The sequence below is a fragment of the Oryctolagus cuniculus genome, chromosome 12 (assembly GCF_964237555.1).
Source record: "Oryctolagus cuniculus chromosome 12, mOryCun1.1, whole genome shotgun sequence".
NCBI lineage: Eukaryota > Metazoa > Chordata > Mammalia > Lagomorpha > Leporidae > Oryctolagus > Oryctolagus cuniculus.
This window is the reverse complement of record NC_091443.1, coordinates 34829627-34855045: the sequence shown is the minus strand read 5'-3', so window position 1 is coordinate 34855045 and position 25419 is coordinate 34829627. Positions and strand designations below refer to the sequence as shown.

The window sequence follows — 25419 nt, the reverse complement described above, 5'->3', positions numbered from 1 at the left end:
CCTGGAAGAAGCTCCTGGCTCCTGGTTTTGGATTAGTGCAGCTCAAGCCATTGAGCCCAATTGGGGAGTGAACCATCAGATGGAATCTCTCTCTCTCCCTCCCTCTCTCTGCATCTCCCTCTCTCTGTGTAACTCTGACTTTCAAATAAATAAATAAATCTTTAGAAAAAAATTATTTATTTATTTATTTTGGGGGGAGAGAGAGAGACAGAGAGAGAATGATTCCATTGCTGGTTTCCTTCCCAAATGTCTGCAATGTCCAGGACTGGGCCAGGCTGAAGCCAGGAGCCAGGAGCTTCACTGGAGTCTTCTATGTGAATGCAGGGGCCCTAGGACTTAGGAGATCCTTGGTTGCATTCCCGGGGGGCATTAGCAGGGAGCTGGATTTCAGGATTGGAACTGGAGCATCCAGGACTCTAACTGGTGCCCCTATGGGATGCTGGCATCACAAACAGTGGTTTCATCCATTACACTGCCCCTAATTAATTTTGGTTGTTCTTAAATGTACTTAATAGTTCTGTTTTAGCTCTGACATATTAAGATCTTGGAAACAGTTTTTCATGTTATTAGAACATGAAAAATCTGAACATAATGCAAATTAATGACTCTTAGTATTCCCATCTAAAAATTGAGGTGATGGGCAAACTATGACCTTGATACCTAAATAAATGGAAAATTTGAGAAAGTCACAACCAAGATCAGCTTATTTGGAGAAGAAGACGCTGGAGACACTATCTGGTAGGAACTTTTGATTGGTGACTTTGACAGCTTGTTGGAAGCTGAGTGAATACCAGCTGAGGAGTAAGGAAACCCTTGGGGAGTGCAGTCTTCAGAGGCCCTTCACTCATTTGTGGGATACAGCTCCACATGGACTCTGACAAGTAAAGAGCCAAAAATGGCTTTTGGGGAAACAATATTTTCAAGCATTTCTAGAGTATTCTTCATAACACAGCCCTACTCAAAATAGGAATTACCTTTACTAAAGCTTTGTCCAATTTGGGAAAGTACAATTACTCAATTTCCACCTCCTTTAACTTTCCTGTTTCATCTGACATAGGGTTTAGAATGGTGAGAAACACGTGTGAAGGACACATGCCAAGAACACAGGCCTACAATAAGTTGGGAATTACAATAGATCTATAGAACATTTCCCTATTTCCAGCTTACTAGCACCCAAGTATATCAGCAGGGCCCAAGTATAATGACAGTGAATTACAGTTAAAGGAACTGCACGGCTCAGAAACTACATGAGAAGGAGCTCTTAGGGAAAAATCACAAGATAGTAATTGACACAAATATAAGATATCCTAGGAAAGTGAAGTCTTGGGCACCTATAGGTACAACAAAAATTTAACCCAGCCTCCTTGCCAAATTAATTTAAAAATTCATTCTGCCTAATTTCTGCATTTTTAAAATCATATGACACATCACAGAATGATTTTCAGTTGAAAGCTACAAGGCATACTAAAGGCAAAATGAAAGACTAAAGAGACAAACAAGCCTCAGAACTGTATTGAGGTGTGGTACAGATTTGGGGATTATCAGGTGCTGAATTTAAGATAATTGGTTAAAACATCAGGAGCTCTAATGGAAACTTGGCAACATACAGGAACACGTGGGTAACACAAACAGAAATAGGAAAATGCTAAGAACCAAAAGGAAATATTAGAAAACAAAAACACTATAAAGTAAATAAAGAATATCTTCAATGGATCAGAGTGAACATGGCCAAGGAAAATTGTCAGGAATTTACAAGATATGTCACTAGACACTTCCATAACTGAATTACAAAGAGAAAAAGAAAAACAAAAGATAGCTTATTCAAGAACCATGAGTTAATTTCAAAAGAGGTAATGTGGGTAATCAGAATACCAGTAGAAAAAAGAATGAAGCAGATTAAATATTTCATATCACCATTCCCAAGAATTTTTCAAACATGAGACACTAAACCATGGAATCAAGAAGTACAGGTAATACCAACCAGTGTGAATACTGAAAACAAACAAAACCACTTTATCTGGCCTTATCATGTCCAAATCACAAAAAAAAAAAAAAAAAAAAAAAAAAACAACAAAAAACAAAAAACAAAAAAACTTAACTATCAAAGAAACAAGGAAAATAATTACATCAGACTTCCAGATAGAAAAAAATGTGAACTAGAAGTTAGGAAAAAAGATGCAAAACTTAGAATTATATATGAAGAGAGATTATCCTTCAGATATAAAGAGAATGCCTTAGACAAACAAGAACTGAGATATTTCAATGTACTTAATTAGCCCTGTAGGAAAAGTTCAAAGCTGTTCAGGGAGAAGAACTGGCCGCTTTTTTGGTGCTTGCTTTGTTTAATTGAGCATTCTGCATGGTTTCATCTTCTTACCTCTCAGCATATCAGGTATAATTCTTTGCAACATTTGTATTAGTTTCCTTAGACTTTCCAAGGTTAAAATTAATGGAAATGACATAAAGAACATAGACAACAAAGAAAAGAATTACAAACATATGTTCATGCATCTGTATCAATAGTCACTTTTTATTTGATTTTGTTTTTTTAAAAAAAATTTTTTTTTATTTATTTGAGAGATAGAGTTACATACAGAGAGGAAAAGACAGACACAAAGGTCTTCCATCCACTGGTTCACTCCCCAAATGACCGCAATGGCTGGAGCTGGGCAGATCCAAAGCCAGGAGCCAGGATCTTTTTCTGGGTCTCTTGTGCAGGAGCAGGGGTCAAGTACTTGGGCCATCTTCTACTGCTTTCCCAGGCCATAAGCAGGTAGCTGGATCAGATGTGCAGCGGCCGGGACTCCAATTGGCACCTATATGGGCTGCTTGCACTTCAGGCATAGGTTTAGCATAGTACACCACAGGGCAGGCTGCAATAATCACTTTTTAAATGTTATTAATCTAAACAAAATCTAGAGACAGAGATTAATCAGCACAGACCCAAAAGACTTCATAAACTCACTTTAAATAAAGACACAGGTAAATTAAAAGCAAAAGCATAGAGAAAGATATAGCATACTAACACTTTTTAAAAAGGCTTTAATGTGTTATTAATCCTTTGTAAATTTTCAGAAAAAGTTAATATTTGAAGATCATATAATAAATAAGCAATAAAATGTATCAGGTCTCACATTAATAAATGTTTTTCTATTAACTAGATAGGTAAAAGTATATCCAAGTAAACAACATAATGGCACTTACGTCATGACATGATACTAACATGAACCAGAGCTTATAAAAGAATTGATTTTCCCCATGTATGTGACAACTGGTAAGACATCCCACTTATTCCTGTTTGCAGCCACTTGGGATTTTGATTATGACCCTAATGTCACAAAAATAATTTTCTATTTCATAACTTGTAATCCATTTGTAAAATGCTAATATAGCCTACTGGGTTTTGCTGCTGTTGTCATGTTTATTCAAGGAGTTATCAAATTATAATTAAATGAACAGAGATCTGCTTGGCCTGTGTGAGTTTTGTAATTGGTTCATAAATATGTAATGCTATTAATTCATATGCAGTCCCTGGTGATATTGAAATGAGTGTTGCTGTCTCTGATGACCATCTTATACATAAAATAGATTACCTTCTAAGAATGTATTTTGAAAAGAAATCCAAAGTTTGTTGGAAGAGAAATTTCCTTAAATGTAAATACTAGAGAGCTACCAGCAGTTGGGGATGTGATAAAGATTACCAATGACCTTGATGAGATGCCCTTATGTAATACCATGGTTGATGGAAAGTATTGCCAGCTCTTCCTCTCCTATGCAATGGCTACAATCTTTCCCCTTTACAAATATCAATCTAATATGGCAAACTGTGTTCATTTCTCTATCCAATGCTTTCATGCAAATTTATAAAAATATCTTTACAAAGAATTGGTTGGTTCTCATTTAAACATACAGAATACACATCTTGTCATCTTAGAAGTAAAAGGCTGAGATCTCTCAGCCGTCTGTACCTTTTTTCATTTTGATTTTTATTGATTATTGCCAAAATACTGTATTTTCTTCATTTGCTTTTCCATATCTATATTTTCCCACAGTTATTTAATAAGAAAGTTAATTTTAAAAAATAAGAAGGACATATTTTATTTACTAATGTTTATTTTCTATCCTTTCTGTGAGCAAACTAGCATCATGAAAACCAGGTGCATTTAATTGTGAAAAATTTAATTGTAGAAGGAAATCTCTTTAAACATTACAAAGCCATTTTACTTTCACCAAACCTATTCAATCATAGTTTTCCATCTCTTTTTCCTCAAATTTCCATTTGCCCAATGAAAGACAAATCAATGATTTCAAAAATGAATTGTTTCTTTCTTCAAATTCTGGCTATGAACATAAAGCAAAGACAGGCTGAACAAATAAATATGTTAGCTCATTAGTACGTTGAGGAATGGAAGTTAACTTTCCTTTATGAAACATACCTTGACAATTTTTGAATAAGCATATCTATTCAGAAATCTTATGGCATTCAAAACTGTACCTATAAATTATTCATTCATTTGCAGATTTCATTTATGTCAAATCTTGTTAGAACAGTTAATTTTACATGAAAGTTATTCTCAGAGGAAGCTCTTAACAATTGGATATTTGCATTTTTTAGTAAGTCAGCATTTTTAGTGTAACAAGATTCCTGTCTTATTCCGAGTAATAGCATCTGCATAATTTAATCATTGTACAGTTTAGCATAAGCCCCAAAAATGTCATTTTCTTGGATTATATATTAAAATTTTGTGCATAGTAGGATAGTCATTTATAGGAGAATAAAGAACAGGAAATTACCACACATATATACTCAACTGTTATAGTAGGGAATTAATAGAAATTAAGTAAGTTCTTTCTGTCTCTCTCTCATTGTCTATAACTCTACCTGTCAAATAAAAAAAGAGAAATTAAGTAAGTCATTAATTAAGTTACTGCTTTGTAATAAAAATGTAACATTGGCCATAGTAAGTGAAAATTCTATCTTTAAGTATACATATAAATTCCATAAATTGTTAGAAAATATGGTTATTTCACTGACATTTTATGGATAATTTTACCTGGATTAATATAATCATTTAGCATATAAATTACTTTGCCATTATATTTAGGTGGTACCAGAAACAGATAGGTTTTTAAATTTATAGAATAGTTTACATTTGATATCTAATAGAGTCATTTATCTGAAGATTTCCTTTGCATTTAAAAAAAAATGGTTGATGAGGCTTGTGGCTGAGTGAATACTAAGTTCATTTTTTTTTTTAATGAGTGACACTCTGAGCCTGGTTTCTTTCTTCTCTTTTACAAATTCCACATGTCTTTCTCTTTTCAGATGTTTGCTTGACAAATTGATGAGATTTAGTCCTGACCAAGATGGCCTTTCTGTTTCCCTCAGCTCAACTGAAATTCTGAGAAGCTGCTTCTGCCTTCTGCACCACTGGTCTGTCTCTCACCCAGTCCCTTACAGAATCCAGATTTGAAGCTCCAAGTGAAGGAAAAGTTATTTGTAACCTAATTAAATGGCAACCAGAATGTATGTAAAAATTGTTCATATTGAAAGTTAGCAAGCAATATATATGCAGATATTTCAAAAGAAAATTTATAGTCACTGGTATGTTCCTAAGAGGGTTACAATGACTTCTGACTGACCACAGTTTACTACAGTGCATTGATTTTAAGGGTTGGAATTGGGCTTTCGTGGTGATGCACTCTAACTTTCATCCTTACTTCAATGACATACACATAACTCACATGTTAAGATCACATCATTTTCATTATTCCACAATATATATTTGTATGTTAGTCATGTTCTGTGCTTCTCTGTTAGATTAACTTTGTTTTATCTCCTTCTAAATATCATTATGAAAAATTTATTTAGTGTAATTCTAAATGTATAATATAATTTAAAGGTATTTTACTTTTTCTAAGTATTTCACATTAATCATTTTATACCTATATTTTATTCAAGTAAATATTCGGAAGATATTATTTTATGTTCTGTTTGCTAAACTTGTAATTTTCTAGTTGTTACTCAAAATATTTCTATGCTAAAACTGCAATAGAAAGTAACCAAACCAATTCACCATCAATATTTAAAGATAATTAGTTCTAGTGAGGAGGTTACATGATCCCTTAAAAATCTCTATCCACACTTGTGCCCTACTAAACTCATTAATCACTGATATCTATTTTTACTAAACAGAAATCCCTATCTTATTTTATAACCATTGTTTCCAGAAGCTTAAATGCACCTAATATGGGTAAGGGTTAGGAGATACTAGAATTTGGGGCCACATATTTGGCAGATTTTGAATGAATCATCGTGGTGCTCAACTGTAGAAACAGTAATGGTTTCAAAATATAAATTGGTCACTTCCTTTTTAGTCTTTTCCATTAGTCGGGTTTTCTTCTGTACCACCTTTAACCTTAGGCTCAGATTCCTGAGTATTTGTTTCAACATGTATTTTCATACTACACATAGAAGAGTATTAAAACAGCAGAAAGAGGACAACCAATTGCATGTACTCTTGCTCATTTCTGTTCTGCACAACAAACTTTATTTTGTAAAAATTTCTTGGTGAACAGAATAGCTACCACAGAACCAAAACAAGAATTGACAGTTGAACAGACACTTTTGGAATAATATTTCCTGGGATATGTTAAAATCTGAAATGATGTGGTTTAGAGCCTGGGATATACATTTTCCTTACATGGAGAACCCCACAGGAATCTAAAAAAGAGCCACGGATCACTGCTTACCTGAAAAGGAGATGAACTGTGGAAACACAGTAAAACATTGAGTTAAGAAGTTACCACTAGCCACAAAATAAAAGTAAAGTGGAGTTATAAGTCAGGAGCTGAGGCAATGCTTAATGGCTGTGAGGGAGACGCTCCTAATCATACCAAGCAGACATCTCTGGTGAGTCAGATAACAGTGCACTACAGGCAATACTCTCCTACCCACGCTGACTGGACCATTCAAACATGAGTAAGGCAAGAGCAGTATTGACTGGACAGTTCAAACATAAGCAAAAAACCAATAAAATCGCACAAGTTGCATGATGGCAAATTGGAGGGCTGCCAAAAAATGAGAATAAAAGGGAGCCCTAGTGTCGCTTTCCATCCTTTCGAGGATCATGGCCTGGTGCGTGTAAACCACCGGGAGTGGAAGAAAGAGGAGCAGAGCTGAGTCGAGCTGTCACTGAGCTGTCACTGAGCTGTCACTGCAGAGATCCTGACCCGTTCCTGACCTGTTCCAGCCACAGCTCTCGGAGCTGCACCTGTTCCTGGGCAGCCTTAGCCACTGTTCCTGAGTGGCTTTAGCCTCATGAGCTGTCCCGTTACAGTCTTGTTCCTGTCTAATAAAAGTTGCTGTAACACTTTCGGCCTTGCAGCCAAGTAAAGGGCCCAGTGTGTGTGAACCTCTGGATCTCCACACATCTGGAGCTGAAGAGGCAGCCCGCTACTCTGCACGGAGCAGGTAGCAGCACAAGCCGACCTGCAGAGCTGTCCCTGAGCTGTAATACCCCACTATCTGTGTGAGTGTGTGTGTGTGTGTGTGTGTGGCCCAGTGCAAGCAAACCTCTGGATCTCCTCGCATCTGGAGTTGAAGAGCCAGCCCACTAGTTTTTGCTACATGGCACAAGGCGAAAGACGGGATCAAAAGGCCATCTGGAGCTGCTGCATTGCTGCCCGGCCGCTGTCTGATCGGTAGAGCTGCTGCCTCACTGTCTTACCTGGTCCTTATCAGCCTGCTGCCACAGTCGACCCCAGAGCCAGACCAGGCCTCTCGGCAGGGGACCTCTCCAATTTCTTGCCTTGCTCTCTGCCTGGAACCTTGAGCCTACTGCCCAGAGTGATAACCTTCCCATGACTTCTTGTCTGTAAGTGACTGATCCGAGTTCCGTCCCTGCTGGGACACTGAACTCTGGGCACTGGACACTCCCCGCAGGAGAAACACATACGTGACAGTGATGTGAGCCTAGATACGTAGCAAACCAATGTTATGTATTGAATCTTTTGCTGTGCTTGTATTGTTCATTGTGATAGTACTTAAGATTATTTTAATAGTGTTTGTTGTGACTTGTATAATAATATTGATTGCCTAGCAGATAAGTGATATTGTTAAGATTGGGTAGATGTATTAAGTTAAGTAGTTAAGTAGTTAAGTGGTTAAGTAGGTAAGTAGTTAAGTTATGTAGTTAAATAGTTAAGTCACATTAAATAGTAGTGTTTAGTGATAAGTGTATTAAATAGTATAGATTGATAAGTATATTGATACTGATAAGTGTGTTGACCCCAATGAGCATGCTGTTGAGTAGTGTGATATAAAACCCCTGGTGTGTTCCCTGTGTGTGAACAATAAAATTGGAAAAGACAGTCTTGTGTCCGTGTGTTCCTTTCTTCCCCGTGACTGACAAGTCGTACGTCACACTTGCTACTGTTGAGCTACGTGATACCTTACAAGACAATGACAAGACACCTTACAATTTGAGGAAGAAATTGAAGAGTTATAATGAAAATATTTCTCACTAACAACAGTAATCAAATGGTCATGTTTTTCAGGCAATAAAGAGAAAGTTAAATGAATTTGCTGATATAGTAACACTGAGATTATATAATCACATTTATTTGCTATCTAGAACCAACAAAAACACTAAAACAATTCTCTATATACCTGGCCAAGGGAATAGATGTACAAAACCTGAAGCCACTTTGTCATTTGAGCACATGATTTTCTCCTTAAAGCTTTAAAAGTAAGCTGTGGAATTAAGTCTTGTTGAGAGAGTTTTTCTTTCCCCTTGTGCATAAAATGATTTTCCATATAAAAGTTACTGATTTTTGCGGTGCTAGAAGATCATGAAAGTGTCTACTACCAACTCAGAGTTTTCTTATTTTTGTCTTTATAAAAGAAATGAGCTATTAAGTGCTGTTTCTGCTTCATGTATAGCTTTGTAAGATTTTAGCATAAAAGCCCTCATATACAATGAATACAAACCAAGATGCAAGTGAACAAATGGTATAGGGATCAGCTGGGAAACAGAATCAAGTGGGCAGCTTTTGGAGAACAATTGAATTTTTGAAGCAGAGGTTAGCAGGAGAGGAGCTTATGTTGTAAATTGAGTCTCAGGAGGGCTGCAGGTGTGCCACATGGTGGCTGAAACTCCTAGAGAGAAAGGTGAACATCTTCTGGGCTGAGCAAGTGGGATCACAGTTTGGGATAACTGTGGCCCAGGAAGTATAAGAAGGGTTACTGAGGGGAAAAAAACCACAAATACAGTTCCAAATTCAGTATGCCAACCGTCTCCATGCCTCTGGATGGCACTGCTCAAAGCAGCTTGTTGTAAAGGATAAATGAGTCCCATGTGCAGTACCACCAGCATATTGAAGCAGATTTTGCAGCTTGATATAGCCAGTTATGTGTAATAAAAAATAAAAACTTTTCACAGGTGTATATTAAAATGTAGTATCTCCATGATGTAACCTTTTCAATGTTTATGCTACAATCCAAATCAATTGGCATTCGAAGAAACTGAAAAACAATTATGACCTATTCTGAAGGGAAAATAATACGTAAAAGGTTTACTCCAAGATGACCCAACATTGAAATTATCAAAACAAGAAAGCAACTGCTATAACTATGTTCAGTGAGATAAAGGGGAAAAATACACAGATAAAAAAAAAGATAACGAGTTTTATTTGAGAAATGCAAAATATTAAGTGAAAAAAATACAAATGTAGAACTGATCATTATGATATTAACATATAAAACTAACTGGCAAAGAGAAATGAAGATAAAGCCTGTTAACTTTAAAGCAAGTCTGGAGCCAGAGCCACGGTGGTAAGATGACAAGTAAGAAGCTCCAGTGACTGCATATTCACAGACACCAGTGTGAAAGGCTCTGAGCGTTCTGGGTCACTTTCACAAGACACCCAGGGGAGAAACCACAGTACCTCGTCTTATTATAATCATGAGAAATTCCCATTGAAGAAAGCAAGAATTAAAGAGTTACCCCTGTCAAACTGTCCTCAAGCTCCAAGGACATCTCCTACTAGGTAGAAGGAAAGCTGCCTGAATCCTAGTGCCAGGCCCACTGCAACGAAGTTCACACAGGCTGAGCCCACCGGTCCCTGTCCCTACGCCCTTACTCACGGAGTGAATATATGAAGCATCCGCATCAAGGTGCCCTCCAACACCCCTCCTTCAACAGCAGGCAGCAGGCCAAACTCCAGCAAATGAAGACGCTCCTAGAGGGATGCTAAGACTGTGCCTTGGTGCCAGTCCCAACCTGCCAAGATGCAGAACTAACTGTAAAAGCCTCAAAGCTTCTAGCCCCAGGCCAGAGCTCACAGACAGAACCTTTAGACTTGCATGACATGAGGTGGAGACCTCTACTCTACAGAGGTCAGATTCATATTGGGTTGTGTCATTGCTGGACTAGATATGGCTTAGAACCTCCCTCCCCCCATTACTGGAACTTGTTGGAGTCCTGGGACTGTGGGACCCAGATATGACCAGCATGGGGCCAATCCAAGCCACCAAGGGGCGAACTTAATCACTCTCCTCCAAATTTGAGTAGGCAGAAAGGGACCAAGGGATTATGCCTTGGAAATCTGTGCTGGACTAGGAAAGCCCAGTCTGGGCATATCTAAATGGTTTGTATCCAGTGCCTGTGGAAGCAATCTCTGGGCTTGCCTCAATAGCTGGTGGAAATCTATACTCTTGTGAGTCAGACTTGCTTTGGCATGTAGCACCACCAGCATCTTGCAGGCCTTGTATGCACCCCCAAAATGTGCACAGGATCTATTGACTGTGAGACCTAAGTGTGACCCTCATAAGTCCTGCCTGGGTAGCTGAGGAGCTGCTTCTTTGACCCTGCTTCAGGCTTCAGCAGACAGGAGTGTGTCACAGGACTGTTTTAGAATCATTATCAGGCCCATCAAATTCAGAATAGAGAAGACTCTAGCAGTCCCTGTCCGCAGGCTAGTGCCTGCACACAGAGCCTGTAGACCTGCTTCAGAGTAAAGTGGAATCCCATGATGCTAGCTGAAGAGTCTTACACCTCAGCCAAAATTTGTAGAAGGGAAGAAACAATGAAACTCAGAGCACAAGTGTCTGACCTAGAGATTAAAATGTGAATACGATTAATCAATGAAATGAATAGCTCATTATCTTAAAATAAATAAAATTGATTAACTCTTAGACTAACCAAGAAAAAAAAAAGGTAGAAATTCAAACACACAAAATTAATGATGAAAATGGAGGCATTAGCACTGAGACTACCGAAGGACAAAGAGTTGCTGAAGATTACTGTGAACAATAATATATCAACAAATTCAATAATTTAGAATACATGTATAAATTCTTGGACTCATAGACCTTGCCCACATGTAATCATGAAGAAATCAAATGCCCAAACAGACCAATTATGAATAGCACAATTGAATCTGTAGAAGACAAAAAAGCTTTCATCAAATAAAATCCAGGGCCAGATGGCTTCACTGCTGAATTTTATCAAGAATTTCAAGAATAATTTATGCTAATTGTTCTTAAATTATTTTAAAAATACAATAGGAGAGAATTCTTTCTAATTGAATCTGTGAGGTCAGCATTACCTTTTTTTTAAAATCAAAATCAAACAAAAGCACAGATGTGAAAGCCTTCAGCAAAATACTAGCAAATTGAATCAAACCTAAGATTACCAAGAACATTCACCATGGTCAATTGGGATTCATCCCAGGGATACAGAAGTGGTTCAGCATACACAAATCATTCAGTATGATATACCACATCAACAGAGTGAAGGAAAAGTCATAACTATATCAATAAATGCAACAGGTGGCATTTGGTAAAATCAACATCCTATAATGATACAAACTATGACCTAATTGGGTACAGAAGGAACATACATCAACATGATTAAGGCCACATATAACAAGCCAATAGCTGACATCTTATTGAGTAGGGGAAGTGCTTACAGCTTTCTCTCTACAGCCTGGGAAAAAGACAAGGATTCTTTGTTCGCTTATTCAGTATACTACTGGAGATTCTACTTAGAGCAATTAGGAAAAGAGAAAGAAATAAAGGGCAAATAAATTGGAAAATAGGAAGAAAAGCTCCTACTCTTTGTAGATAACCTGATCTTATATATAGAAAACTGAACCACCAAAAACATGTTATAATTAATAAACCAATTCATCAAAGCTGTAGGATACAAAATCAATGCACAAAAATCAGCAGAATTGTTATACACCAATAGTGAATCATCTGAAAAAGACACAAGGAAAGCAGTCTAATTCCCAACAGCTACAAGTAATACCTGGGAATAAATTTAGCCAAAGAGGTGCAGCAACACTGTAATGAAAACTATATATCATTGATGAAAGAAATTGAAGATAATACAAAAACTGAAAAGACATCCTATGTTCGTAGATCAGAAGACTTAACATCATTAAATGTTCACACTACCCAAAGTGATTTAAGATTTAGTACAATCCCTATCAAAATCCCAATGATGTTTTTCACAAAGCTAGAAAATAATCTAAAATTTTTATGAAGCCACAAAAGACATCAAATAGTCAAAGTGATCCTGAGCAAACAGAACAAGAAAGGAGGCAGTACACTACAATTTAAAGTACATTTCTTATCCACAGAAACTAAAATATCATGATATCAGCTTAAAAACAGATCCACAGATCAATGCAACAGAATAGAGATTGTAGAATTCAATCCATCCTGTGTAGCCAACCTTTATTTGATAAACATTCTAAAATCATACACTTGAAAAAGGATAATCTTTTTACTAAATAGTGCTGAGAAAATCTGGTAGACGAATCTAGACCTCTCTCTCTCACTTTTTACAAAAATCAGCTAGAAATGGGTTCAAGACCCAAATGTTTTGACCTGAAACTTTGAGATTGTTAGAAAAAAGTCTGAAAAATGCCAAGTTTTTGGAGCCAATGTTGTGCGGTAGTGGGTTAAACTGCCACCTGAGATGCCAGCATCCCATAAGGATGCTGGTTCATGTCCTGGCTACACCACTTCGAAAACAACTCTCAACTAATGGTCAGGGAAAAGCAAAAGATAATTGTCCAAATGCTTGAGCCCCTGCCATCCTAGAGGAAGGCCTGGGCAAAGCTCCTGGCTCCTGGCTTTGGCCTGGCCCAGCCCTGGTCGTTGTGGCTATTTGGGGAGTAAATCAGTAGATGCAAGACCTCACTTTCCATCTCTCTCTCTCTGTAACTCTGACTTTAAAATCTTTTAAAAAAAGAAATAATAATTTCTTAAGGAAAAGTGGAATTAGGGAAAGTAGACTCTTAAGGGTTGAAGAGAAATTTTAGAAAAGTTAATTATGAAATAGTTTTGTTTAATTATTCACAATAATATGATTATCAAAGCAAACTTTAATATTGTCTTACAGGATTCATAAAGTATCTATATAGCATCATGTGATTATTGAGGGGAAAAGGTGAAAGTAGGATAAAGGAGATAAACTCTGTTGCAAACTATGTACCTGTCACATATGGGATCGGTGCTGAGCAGTCTCTGGAGTGAGTTTATTCAAATGTGTCTGGAGTCACAAAAATGATACAAGAGGACTTCTATAGTCAAAAAACAATAAAAATAGAATCAAACAGAAAAAATACAGAATATGGAACAACAAACCAAAAAATTGATTTTAATCACCAATCAACACACTCCACAGTTTTTACTTACATTATATTTTATCAACATTTTCATCCTTTACTGGCATGTAAACTACTTGAAAACAACAAAAAAAACTATTTATTTATGTATTATAAAATCAATTTCGAATATAGACACCCAGGGTACTTGACACATATTCGATGCTTAAACACTATTAGTTGGATTTATAAACTCTAGATTTATATCTATTTTTATTAATGTAGAACTAATGACCCAACTGAGCCAAATGCGTTCAGTTGAGAGAGTAAGTAAAATTAATTTATGTTCTTCATCTGAGTGCCAAGTTCAATTCCATATTTTCTAAAGCATCTATTGCTATAATCACATATTCTTAGTTTTTGAATTACAGTGTAATTTTTGGTTGGTTGGCAACTCAAGTTACCATTTAAAATCTTATCAAGAAAAGCATGTGTAGAGATGAGCGATCCTCAGTGGAGTCTTATTGGACTCAGATCAGCAGGAGTACCAGATGCTTTCTGCTGATTCAAATGCTATATGAATTTCCTAAGCTTTTTCAATTGAGCTATACAGCTTTTTCAGGGGCCCATGATACAACATTTTGATATCCTAACATCTGATCTCAGAAGGAAGCACTCAATGCCGGTAGTGTCTTGGGAAACTGGGAGTAAGGGTTATTTGAATTTAATGATGTTGTATATATTCATATTTGTTGGTACTGTTATTCTGAAATTTCATAATAACGCACATTGCTTACATTAAATGCCCCCACTTCATAGGTCACTTTTTAAAGCATCTGTCACAATTTATCTTTAAGATGTTAGTTAATAGATAGGATTGCATTGTGTGGAGAAAATCATCTTTCTCAAACTAGTTATGCCTATGTATCTGGAAATATCCTTTAGCTTTGGGTTTGCTAAGCATCTTCACTTAAGAAACAGAGACAGAGAGAGAGAGAAAATTTGAATAAAATTAATTTGTAGTATTTGTTTTTACTATTCAAAGTCCAAATAGTGCAATGCAAAGAAACATATGACTAAATTCTCAAGAAATTATAGCTCTTTTGTATCTAGAAGTTAGAATAGATAAAGAATAAGAATGAGAATGACTCATGAGAAATGGATCATTTCTACAAGCAATTACATACTAAGCTCTTTCATAGAGTTAGTGTCTGTATATATTAAACTCCTTCATAAAATTAGTGTCCACCTTTACATAAGGTACATATTCTCAAGTTTTTAATTTATTTTTATTCACTCAGGGGAGAGAGCGAGCGAGTGAGCGAACTTTCATCTGCTGGCTTACCCCCTAAATTTCTGTAAGAACCTGGACTGAGCCAAGATGAAGTCAAGAACTTGGAACTCATTTTGGATTGTTGACCTGGATGACAGGGATTCAAGTACTTGAGCCATCATCTGCTTTCTCGCAGGTGCAGGATGTGCATTAGAAAGAAGCTGCATTGGAAGTGTAGGTGGGACCCAAGACATTCCAATATGGAATGCAGGTGTCTTAACCATTGTGCCCAAAACAGGCCCCATGTATAAGAAAAATTTTAATAAGTGAAGAAATAGAAGAATCATCGATTCTTCTTAAACCTTCCTATTGGATTTTACCATATCCTGATTGTGGGAAGAAGAGATTCATTACAAGTCTATCACATATAAGGCCAGAGTGCTGTTGGGACATTTGCCATTCTATGGGTCTGCTGTGTATCTCACTTCCCATGTTGGATCATTCTCTCCCTTTTTGATTCTATCAGCTAGTATTTGCAGACACTATTCTTGTTTATGTGATCCCTTTGGTTCTTAGTCCTATCATTACGATCAATTGTGAACAGAAATTGATCACTGGGACTAGTGAGATGGCATTGGTACATGCCACCTTGATGGGATTGAATTGGAATCCCCTGGTATGTTTCTAACTCCACCGTTTGAGGCAAGTCAGCTTGAGCATATCCCGAATTGCACATCTCTTCCCTCTCTTATTCCCACTCTTATATTTAACAGCAATCACTTTTCAGGTAAGTTTCAGCACTTAAGAAGAATTGTGTATTGATTACAGTATTCAACCAAAAGTATTAAGTAGAACAAACAAACAAAAAATACTAAGAGGGATAACATATTAAGTTGCTCATCAACAGTCAGGGTGAGGGCTGATCAAGTCACCGTTTCTCATAGTGTTCATTTCACTTTAACAGGTTTCCTTTTTGGTGCTCAGTTAGTTGTCACCTATCAAGGAGAACAAGTGGTATTTTTCCCTTTGGGATTGGCTTATTTCACTCAACATGATGTTTTCCAAATTCCTAACAGGGATCACTTTTCAGTTAAAATTTAAACAACTAAGAATAATTGTGTGTTAATTACAGAGTTTAACCAATGGTACTAGAACAAAAAAAAAAAAATACTAAAATGGATAAAGAATGGTCCAACATGGGAAGTGAGATACACAGCAGACCCATAGAATGGCAAATGTCCTAACAGCACTCTGGCCTCAGAATCAGCCCTTAAGGCATGTGGATCCGGCTGAAATGCCCATGAGAGTATTTCAGGCATGGAAAGCCAAGACACTCTGGGGGGGGGAACCTAAATGAAAGATCTCCTTGGGTGAGATCCTAGTGGAAAGAACAGGTCATCAATGAAGGAGGTACCTTTCTCTGAAGGGAGGAGAGAACTTCCACTTTGACCATGGCCTTGTCTAAATATGATCAGTCAGTGAACTCAGGGGGCTTCCATAGCCTTGGCAGCTCATGACAAGAGCCTAGGGTGATTACTGATGCCATAAACAAGAGTGTCAATTTGTTAAGTCAACAACAGGAGTCACTGTGCACTTACTCCTCATGTAGGATCTTTGTCCTTAGTGTGCTGTACATTAAGATTTAATGCTATAACTAGTACTCAAACAGTATTTTTCACTTTATGTTTCTGTGTGGGAGCAAACTGTTGAAATCTTTACTTAATGTATGCTAAACTGATCTTCTGTATATAAAGAGAATCGAAAATGAAACTTGATGTGAATGGAAGGGGAGAGGGAGTGGATATTGGGAGGGTTGCGGGTTGGAGGGACGTTATGGGGGGGAAGCCATTGTAATCCATATTCTGTACTTTGGAAATTTATATTCATTAAATAAAAGTTAAAAAAAAGAAATAAAATAAAAAAAGACATCAAGAAATTAGAGTATCTTGAAAATGATCTGCCATTGTCCTGACTGTTGATGTAAAATGTAATACTTTATCCATTTTAGTATTTTTTTGTTTTGTTTTGTTCTAGTACTATTGGTTGAACTCTGTAATTAACACACAGTTATTATTAGGTATTTAAATTTTAACTGAAAAGTGATCCCTGTTAAATATAAGATAGGGAGGAGATGTACAACTTGGGACATGCTCAGTCAGACTTGCCCCAAATGGTAGAGATAGAATCGTGTCAGGGGATTCCAATACAATCCCATCAAGGTGGCATGTACCAGTGCCATCTCACTAGTCCAAGTGATCAATTTCAGTTCACAATTGATCATACTGATAGGTCTAAGAGTCAAAGGGATCACACAAACAAGACTAGTATCTGCTAATACTAACTGATAGAATCAAAAAGGGAGAGAATGATCCATCATGGGAAGCAGGATATACAGACTCATAGAATGGCAGATGTCCTAAATAGCACTCTGGCCTCAGAATCAGCCCTTAAGGCATTCGGATTCGGATCTGGCTGAAGAGCCCATGAGAGTATTTTAGGCATGGAAATCCAAGACATTCTGGCAAAAAAAAAAAAAAAAAAAAAAAAAAAAAAAAAAACCTAAATGAAAGATCTCTGTGAGTGAGACCCCAGTGGAAAGAACGGGGCCATCAAAGAAGGAGGTACCTTTCTCTGAAGGGACGTGAGAACTTCCACTTTGACTATGACCCTGTCGGAATAAGATTGAAGTCAGCGAACTCCAAAGGCTTCCATAGCCTTGGCAATTCATGACTAGAGCCTAGGCAGATTACTGACCTCATAAACAAGAGTGTCAAATTGTTAAGTCAACAACAGGAGTCACTGTGTACTTACTTCTCATGTGGGATCTGTCCTTCAAGTTTTGTACAATGTTCAGTAATGCTATAACTAGTACTGAAACAGTATTTTACACTTTGTGTTTCTGTGTGGGTGCAAACTGATGAAATCTTTACTTAATATATACTGAATCAATCTTGTGTATATAAAGATAATTTAAAATGAAAAAAAAAGAAGTCTATCACGTATAGTATAATTATTAGCAAAACCAAATGGAATATTTTTACATTAAACAATCTGAACACTAATTGATTTAATAAATAAATATTAACTAAGTCACTTTAGAAAGTTTATTAAGCAAGATAGAAATATTCCTCAAAAATAAAGTGACCATTTGATATGTTATTTCTTCAAAATTTCATCAAGTTAACATGGGCATGGTAGAAACTGCTTTTCTCTTTGTGACATCACCAAGGAGCTAGAGGGTCCACTTGTAAGGTGGGCCATGTCCATGGCTGGTCATATGCTACCTGCCATGATCAGGGTGCTTCCTCGATGATCTTTTTGGTCTCCTTTAGGACCTTTCCATTGTCTGTTGGTGTTTCTGTAGAGTAGGATGGCTTGGTTACAAAAGTGACTAACACAAGAAAGGCCAAGGCTTCTCATTTTGAGACCTTGCTTCAGAAATGACACAATATAATTTCTGTTCTGATCTATTGGCTGAGATAGAAAATACTATCCCGTTCTAAAGAAAAGGAATGTAAGCAACCTTCGTTGAGACAGGAGTGATAAGATTCTAGAAATGTAGTTGTTATATATTAATGTTAGCTGTCGCAAAATACACTGGACACTGGAGTAAGGGAAAGGGTTTATTGGGGAGCACCCTACAGACCAGAGTGAAGGGGCGGTGAAGGAAAAACAGAAGGAGACTATAAGAGAGAGGGACAGAGAGGAGGGAGAAGAGAGATGAGAGGAGGAGAGAAGCCAAGAGAGGCCAAGAGAGCACAGGAGAGAAGGACCCAGAGAGCATGTGTTCAGGAACAGGCCCTTTTAAAACTTTGCCTGAGGGCGGGCAGGGAAGCAGGAGCAGTGAATCCCATTAGGATGGGGGTGGAGCCTGGCTCAGGTAGCTGGGCCATGCAGCCACCTGGCTAAAACTGCACCAGTTTCCTAACAATACTAGTAGCCATCTTTGGAAAATCCAAATTTCCACATTCAGCTTTTCTATGGTCAACATACAATATTTTGGGCAAAATAGACAACGAAAACCATTTTAAAAATCCCTCCCATCTCCACACTTGTACCGTTAGAGCACTTTCAGATTTTAAGTTCAACTTTGAATGGGATAGATTTCAATGTTTCAGTTGTTCAGCTGCTAAATTTTCTTGGAACTATTTCCAATAGTCTAGCTCACTTTTAGCACATTACATAAATCTGGGACAAGCCGTCATGCAAATATGGTGACATCACAATATGCTGAACAACTAATATACTTTAAATCATTTCTAAAGATCTCATTTTTCAATGGAGAGTCAAAGTATTGACAGGAATTCTGTTTTACTTTTCTTCCTCTTGTTGTGTCCAAATTTCCCAATCAATGCACAAGGCACAGAGGCGGATGCAAAATCAGAAGTTTATTTGTTACCAGCTGGCTGGGACCCCCTACCCGCACACAGCCCTTTAGCAGTGCACAGGCAAAAGGCCCTCTCGTTTGCATAAGAGAGGTTTTTATAGCCTCACACTTACAAGGGTGCAGGTCATCTCCTATGTAGGTTACCTTCTCACTCCCTATGTGGCAAGGTATTGGGACCTAACATGTTTATTGGTTCATTTAAACATATAGGCTATATACGTTATGTGGCGGGAAGGCCACACAAAGGAGATGGCGGGAGGAGTCACTGGCGGGAAGCATTGGGCCATAAATTCCAGGGGAGCTGGAGGGAAGCAGGAGGTCATAAATTCCAGGAGAGTTTACTTTCTTTGTTCTCAAGGACCTGGCCTGCCTCCTTCCCAGTCCAGAATGAGGCCTGTCATGGCCTTAGGGCTTGCAAGTGAGCAAGCCAGAGTGAGAAACCCATATTTAGCAAGCTAGAGACTCCAATCCCTACACTCTGACTTAATGTTTTACTTTTTTTCCTTTAGATTTCAAATTGTGCTAATCTACTCCACATTAGAATTAGAATGTTTCTATATGTTTAATTTTTGGCTTTTTCTTTTAAAGATAGGAAAAAACTTCTGAGTAAAACACAATATTTATTTCCTCCTAAGAATGTCTTATTCTTTGCTTTAATACAAATGAAAACATAGAATTACATATACTAGCATTTCACTTTATTATATTAAATCAATGGCAGTTTCTGAGCATTTTCCAGATAATTCCAGTGAATATTGTGAATGTTATAAAATATGAATTTATGAAAATCTTCTGACAAACATTAGAAAATCAATCTCAGTACTCAAAGTAACTATAACTATGATTTGAGAGATGAATTGTTGGTTTAAGGTTACATTTTGACAGAACCAACTGAAGGAGTCACCTGAATTCTAGCTCCATATAAAATATGCTTGCTACTCAAAGGAAATGTCATATGACAACAACAAAATTATTTTTTAAAGATTTATTTATTTATTTGAAATTCAGAGTCACACAGAGAGAGAAGGAGAGGAAGAGAGAAAGAGAAAGATCTTCCATTTGCTGGTTCACTCCCCAAATGGCCCCAATGGCCAGAGCTGCTCCAATCCAAAGCCAGGAGCGAGAAACTTTTTCTGGGTCTCCCACATGGTTGCAGGAGCCCAAGGACTTGGGCCATCTTCTACTGCTTTCCCAGGCCATAGCAGAGAGCTGGATCAGAAGTGGAGCAGCTGGGACTAGAACTGGTGCCAATATAGGATGCAGGCACTGCAGGCAGCAGCTTTACATACTATGCCACAACAATGGCCCCACAACAAAATTATTTAAAATTTACAGTGATGACAAAAGCACTCTCTCCAGTGTATAAACTCTACTTTTCTGTTATAATCACCACTTTTTCTGAGTGTGACTTTTCTTCTTATGTTTACCTCAAGATTTGAAACATTAAATTGTGAGCATAAGCAGTGATTTGAAACACAGGCTAAAATAATAGTACTCAACATGCCTGATCTTCTAATAGAAAGCAATAGGATAATTTTGGTAACATTAAAATCAGTTGATAAGATGCAATCTTTTCATTTTTTCAATATTATTATTGTCGAATTGTCACAGTGACCTATCCTGAGGTACTTTGATAGCTCATTCTGCACTTGGGGCATCCTCCACCTCCTTCCCGGGCCACAGCAGAGAGCTGGACTGGAAGAGGAGCAACCAGGACTAGTACCTGGCGCCCCAACAGGGACTAGAACCCGGGGTGCTGGAGCCACGGGCGGAGGATTAGCCAAGTGAGCCAAGGCACCAGCGCTTATTCTTATTCTAATTCATTCCTTATTTATTTAAAAGGCTGGGGGGGGGTACAGAAAGACATTCACTGATTCATTCCTCAAATGTCTGCAATGGCTGTGGCTCCACTAGGTTGAAGCTGAGAGCTGGAACATAATCCAAGTGTACCATAAGGATGGCAGGAAACAATTTCTGCCCTCTGTGAGGGCCCATGTTAGCAGGAATGATGGAATCAGGAATCAGAGTAGAATATTGTATAGTTCATTTCCAATGAACTCTGGTAATCTGATACAGGAATGGATTCTTTACTGCTGGGCTAAACACCTACTCAATTATTGAAATGGGTGAGGTAAAACTTGTTACTAGGTGAAACTTTTTTATGTGCTTTCTTTAGTTCAGTCAGTTACTGCTTTCATTTCAGGAAATAAACATTTGTTTATGGTAGCCAATATCATCTGTTGAATTTCTTTTTATGCGATTTCTAGGTTTTGAATGACTTCCCATGTGCAGAGAAATTATAATAAAACACTGGAAATGTTTTGCCCTTTCGTGTAAGTACATGCTTATCTTTGAAATTGCCAGTTATATGAAACTAATGCACTGACCACCATTTACAAAGTGGTTTATTCTCTACATTTTTCACACATGATACATCCTTATTTAAAATATCTTCAATTAATTAGAATGTTTTTGGAAATCTCTCTTCTCAAACATATAGTGATATCAGAAAAATTTACTGTATTTACCGTATTTTCACACAATTAGGTGCAAAAGTATTATTCCTTTTTGTTAGTTTCATAGCTTCTAAAATTGAATATTTTACAGTGATGACAACTCTTTCCCTCAAGATAACTGGGGCTGGAGATATTAAAATCAAAATATGGGGGCCAGGGCTATGGCACACCAGGTTAAGCTGCTGTCTGCACCACTGGCATCCCTTATGGCCACCAGTTTGAGTCTTGGCTGCTCCACTTCAAATCCAGCTCCCTGCTAATGCACCTACGAAAGCAGCAGAAGACAGTCTGAGTGCTTGGGCCCCTGGCACCCGTGTGAGAGATCTGAATGCCCTGACCATTTCAGCCATCGAGATAGTGAACCAGATGATGGAAGATTCTGTCTTTTCCTCTCTGTAACTCAAATAAATAAATAAATATTTTAAAAATAAATAAAAGTGAAGGCAGTGGAAGATAGCCCAAGTGTTTGGGCTCCTGCACCCACATGGGAGACCCAGAAGAACCTTCTGGTTCCTGGCTTCAGATCAGCTCAGCTCCGGCCGTTGCAGCCATTTGTGGAGTAAACCAGCAGATGGAAGACATCTCTCTCTGCCTCTGCCTCTCTGTAACTCTGCCTTTCAAATAAATAAATAGATCTCTTTAAAAAAATAGAAACTAGTTTTCTACAACAAAATCAATGTTCCCCAAAGCTAAGCAAAATGACATTTGGATTTTCTTTTTCTCAATGTTTGTTTGATAGTTTTCTTGTTTCAGTTTGAAAGATGAAAAGCATCACACTTTATTTCATTGTCTCTGTCTCACAAACACTGATTTTCAAAATATGAAAAAAATAATTTGGAACTGATAACATATTTTCTGGTAAATTCTTTTCCTGATGCAGCATGCTTATTTGATAATAAACTGATATTTATTCCCTGTTTGCAAATTTTACTGTGTAATTCTGCAAATAGCATACTTCAGACATCTCAACATTGTGAACGGCTTTTAAGTAAGTACACTGAAGCGCGTTTGACTCTTTTCCCTTATTTTCATTCATGTACTTAACCACTAGAGAAAAATAAAGCATGTCCTCTTTGTCCACAGTGAATGTCAATGATTGCGTTACCAGACCTTAGCAATGCTGTGACTTTCACTTGTTTTCCAGTACTAATGTTTTTCTCTCAGACTCAAATTAGGCGAGATACAGTATTCTTTCAATTACATTGTTTTCACTATGCTGATAACCTTTGATCTCAGCTAGGTTGTTGGGAGTTCCAACAACAAAAGAGAAACCCAGGACATAAATTCACTTTAGAAATATTGCTATGGGCAAATAAGGAAGGCATTTGAGATAATTTACCTTCAAACAATCTCAAATATTTTAGTTTAAAATAGTTTTATGTCTACAAATTTACATGAAATAATCTATAACAGTAAGATAAAAATAATAAGTTTCAAGGTATTTTGTTAATTTAATCCACAAATGTTGATTATTATGTTACTATGCTAGCTAAATGCCATAAAACTGATATTTAATAATAACATTTAAAAATGCTAGCATTTTTATATTAGTAAAGAGCCAAATTATTAATAAATTTTTCTGTTACATTAAAAGTAAAGATTGAAAGGGTGTTAGTTGATCCAGTGGATTTCAGATAAGTTAGTCCTTAAGACATTTCTGTCTATTTCCTCATTAAAATAATATTGTAACATTTATTATATTGGAAATAATTGACTTTTTTCAGCTTTGAATGTGTAAACATACAGTAGGAAAAAATTAAGCAAATGAAAATGTTTGGTAAATAAATAAACCAAATTGGAATATATTTTGTAACATTTCTTTTCCCTTATGTTTATTATTGAAAATATCACTTTTCTTACTTGCAAAATTGAAGTACACCAGTCTGCTAAGACTAATTACAATTTTCAGTTTGCCTTAATAAATCTGCATGAACTTAGTTTAGAGATGTATACATTCAGTGTATTTCCTGCTTATCTACTTAACCAGCCCATTAAATATAGCTAAAAATAAATAAATAAATAAATAAATTAAGTAAGTAAGTACCTAAAGTGCTTTGTCATTTGTTTTTAGAGATTTATGTTGTTGTTAATTCTGTGTTACAAATGATGTATTTTAACTTCAAATTCTAGCAATATATCATATTGTGCGTGTATCTTAAAACTGTTAGTACAGAGTTACTTTTGTTCATATTGCAATTATCATCCAGCAAAATTATTGTTTCTATAGTCAATGGTGTAACAAATTTATTTCCAAAAATATTCCACTAATAACTGAGTCTGTAGGACTTACTAAATAACCATTTTCTCTGATACTTTTTAAGTACTTTAATTTTAATTGTGTCATATTTCAAACATAAAGAGGGAAGCAGAAAATGACATGCATATTCCAATTGGTTAATTATATAATTGGATATGTATTATATTTGGATGATTTATTTAGAAATAAAGCTAGCAAACAGAAGTACAAGTCCATGTCCTGTTCATGCCCTTTTTTCATCCCCCAGTACCAATTCAGAAATTGATGAATCTCATTTCCTTATTTCTTACTAATGATCATTGTATCTATTTTAATATATAAGCACTTATCTTGAACTTAAAAATTAAAAAGTATCAGTGGCGTTCCATGAGAAATCTTTTATTCTCTATCTAGGGAATGTAATAGAGAGCTCCTAATAGAGAGGGAACATTTTTCTTTTCTTTCTTCTTTTCTTGTCCTCATTATTTTTGCTCCAGTTTTTAAGTGATTCCATGGTGCTAATGCTAGCTGGCAGCAATTCGGGCCTGCAGGAGCCAAAATTCGAAAGGAAGAGAGCTTTCCTCTTCCTTCAAAAGAATGTGTTTCTAGAAAAATGGGCAAATTTTCATTACTTGATATTTCAGTGTCCTCCAATTTCTTGATTCTGAATGGGGGAGCAGTTGTGGGAATACACTGCAAGGTAGCACATACAAAAGTCCATATTTCTGTTTGAGGGTGCAACAGATGAACCCAAAGATATCAAAAAGAGATTGTTGAAAGGAAGATGCAGAGGGAGAAAATACATGCTGTTTATGAATTTCTTAGCTCTCTGCAAACTCCACAAGTGTGCTGATTCCATTCTACATATTAATAGAAAGAAGCTTTGAAAATTGAACAGCTATTTCCATGGCTCTGATTCAGATAGAGGCCAGACTACATGTGCGTCAGGGTTGAATAGTGCAGTTGAAGGACTTGAGTTGAGAATTAACTTTGGAACATGAGCCCAATGAGAGCTACCAGAATTCTGCCAGGGTTTAATCAAGACCTAGCATCTCATTATGTATTATTCAAAATGTCTGTAATATGAAAATTCAGAGAAATCTTAACCCACAGGGGAAAGAAAAATTAAGGGAAACCAATGCTGAGTTGACACATATATTGGAATTGTTTGACAAAGACTAAAAATGTTTTATTATGCAAACCTCCAAAACACAACTGGAAACTTAACAGGAACACATGGGAAAAATAATTTCCACCAAAAGTAAAAGATACACTTTGTTTTAAATAATTAAAATGAAATCTCCTACAGGGACTCATTAACAGAAAGGAGGTAACAAAAAGTGCCAGTGAAATTGGAGACAGATCAAGATCAACTTTTAAATCTGAA

At 36.7% G+C, this 25419-nt stretch overlaps 1 pseudogene; it reads right to left on the bottom strand.

The window, feature by feature from the left end:
• LOC127483855 (importin subunit alpha-6-like) overlaps positions 1–7865 on the bottom strand; it is a 31324-nt pseudogene extending 23459 nt beyond the window's left edge.
• Between the last annotated feature and the right edge of the window lie 17554 nt (positions 7866–25419).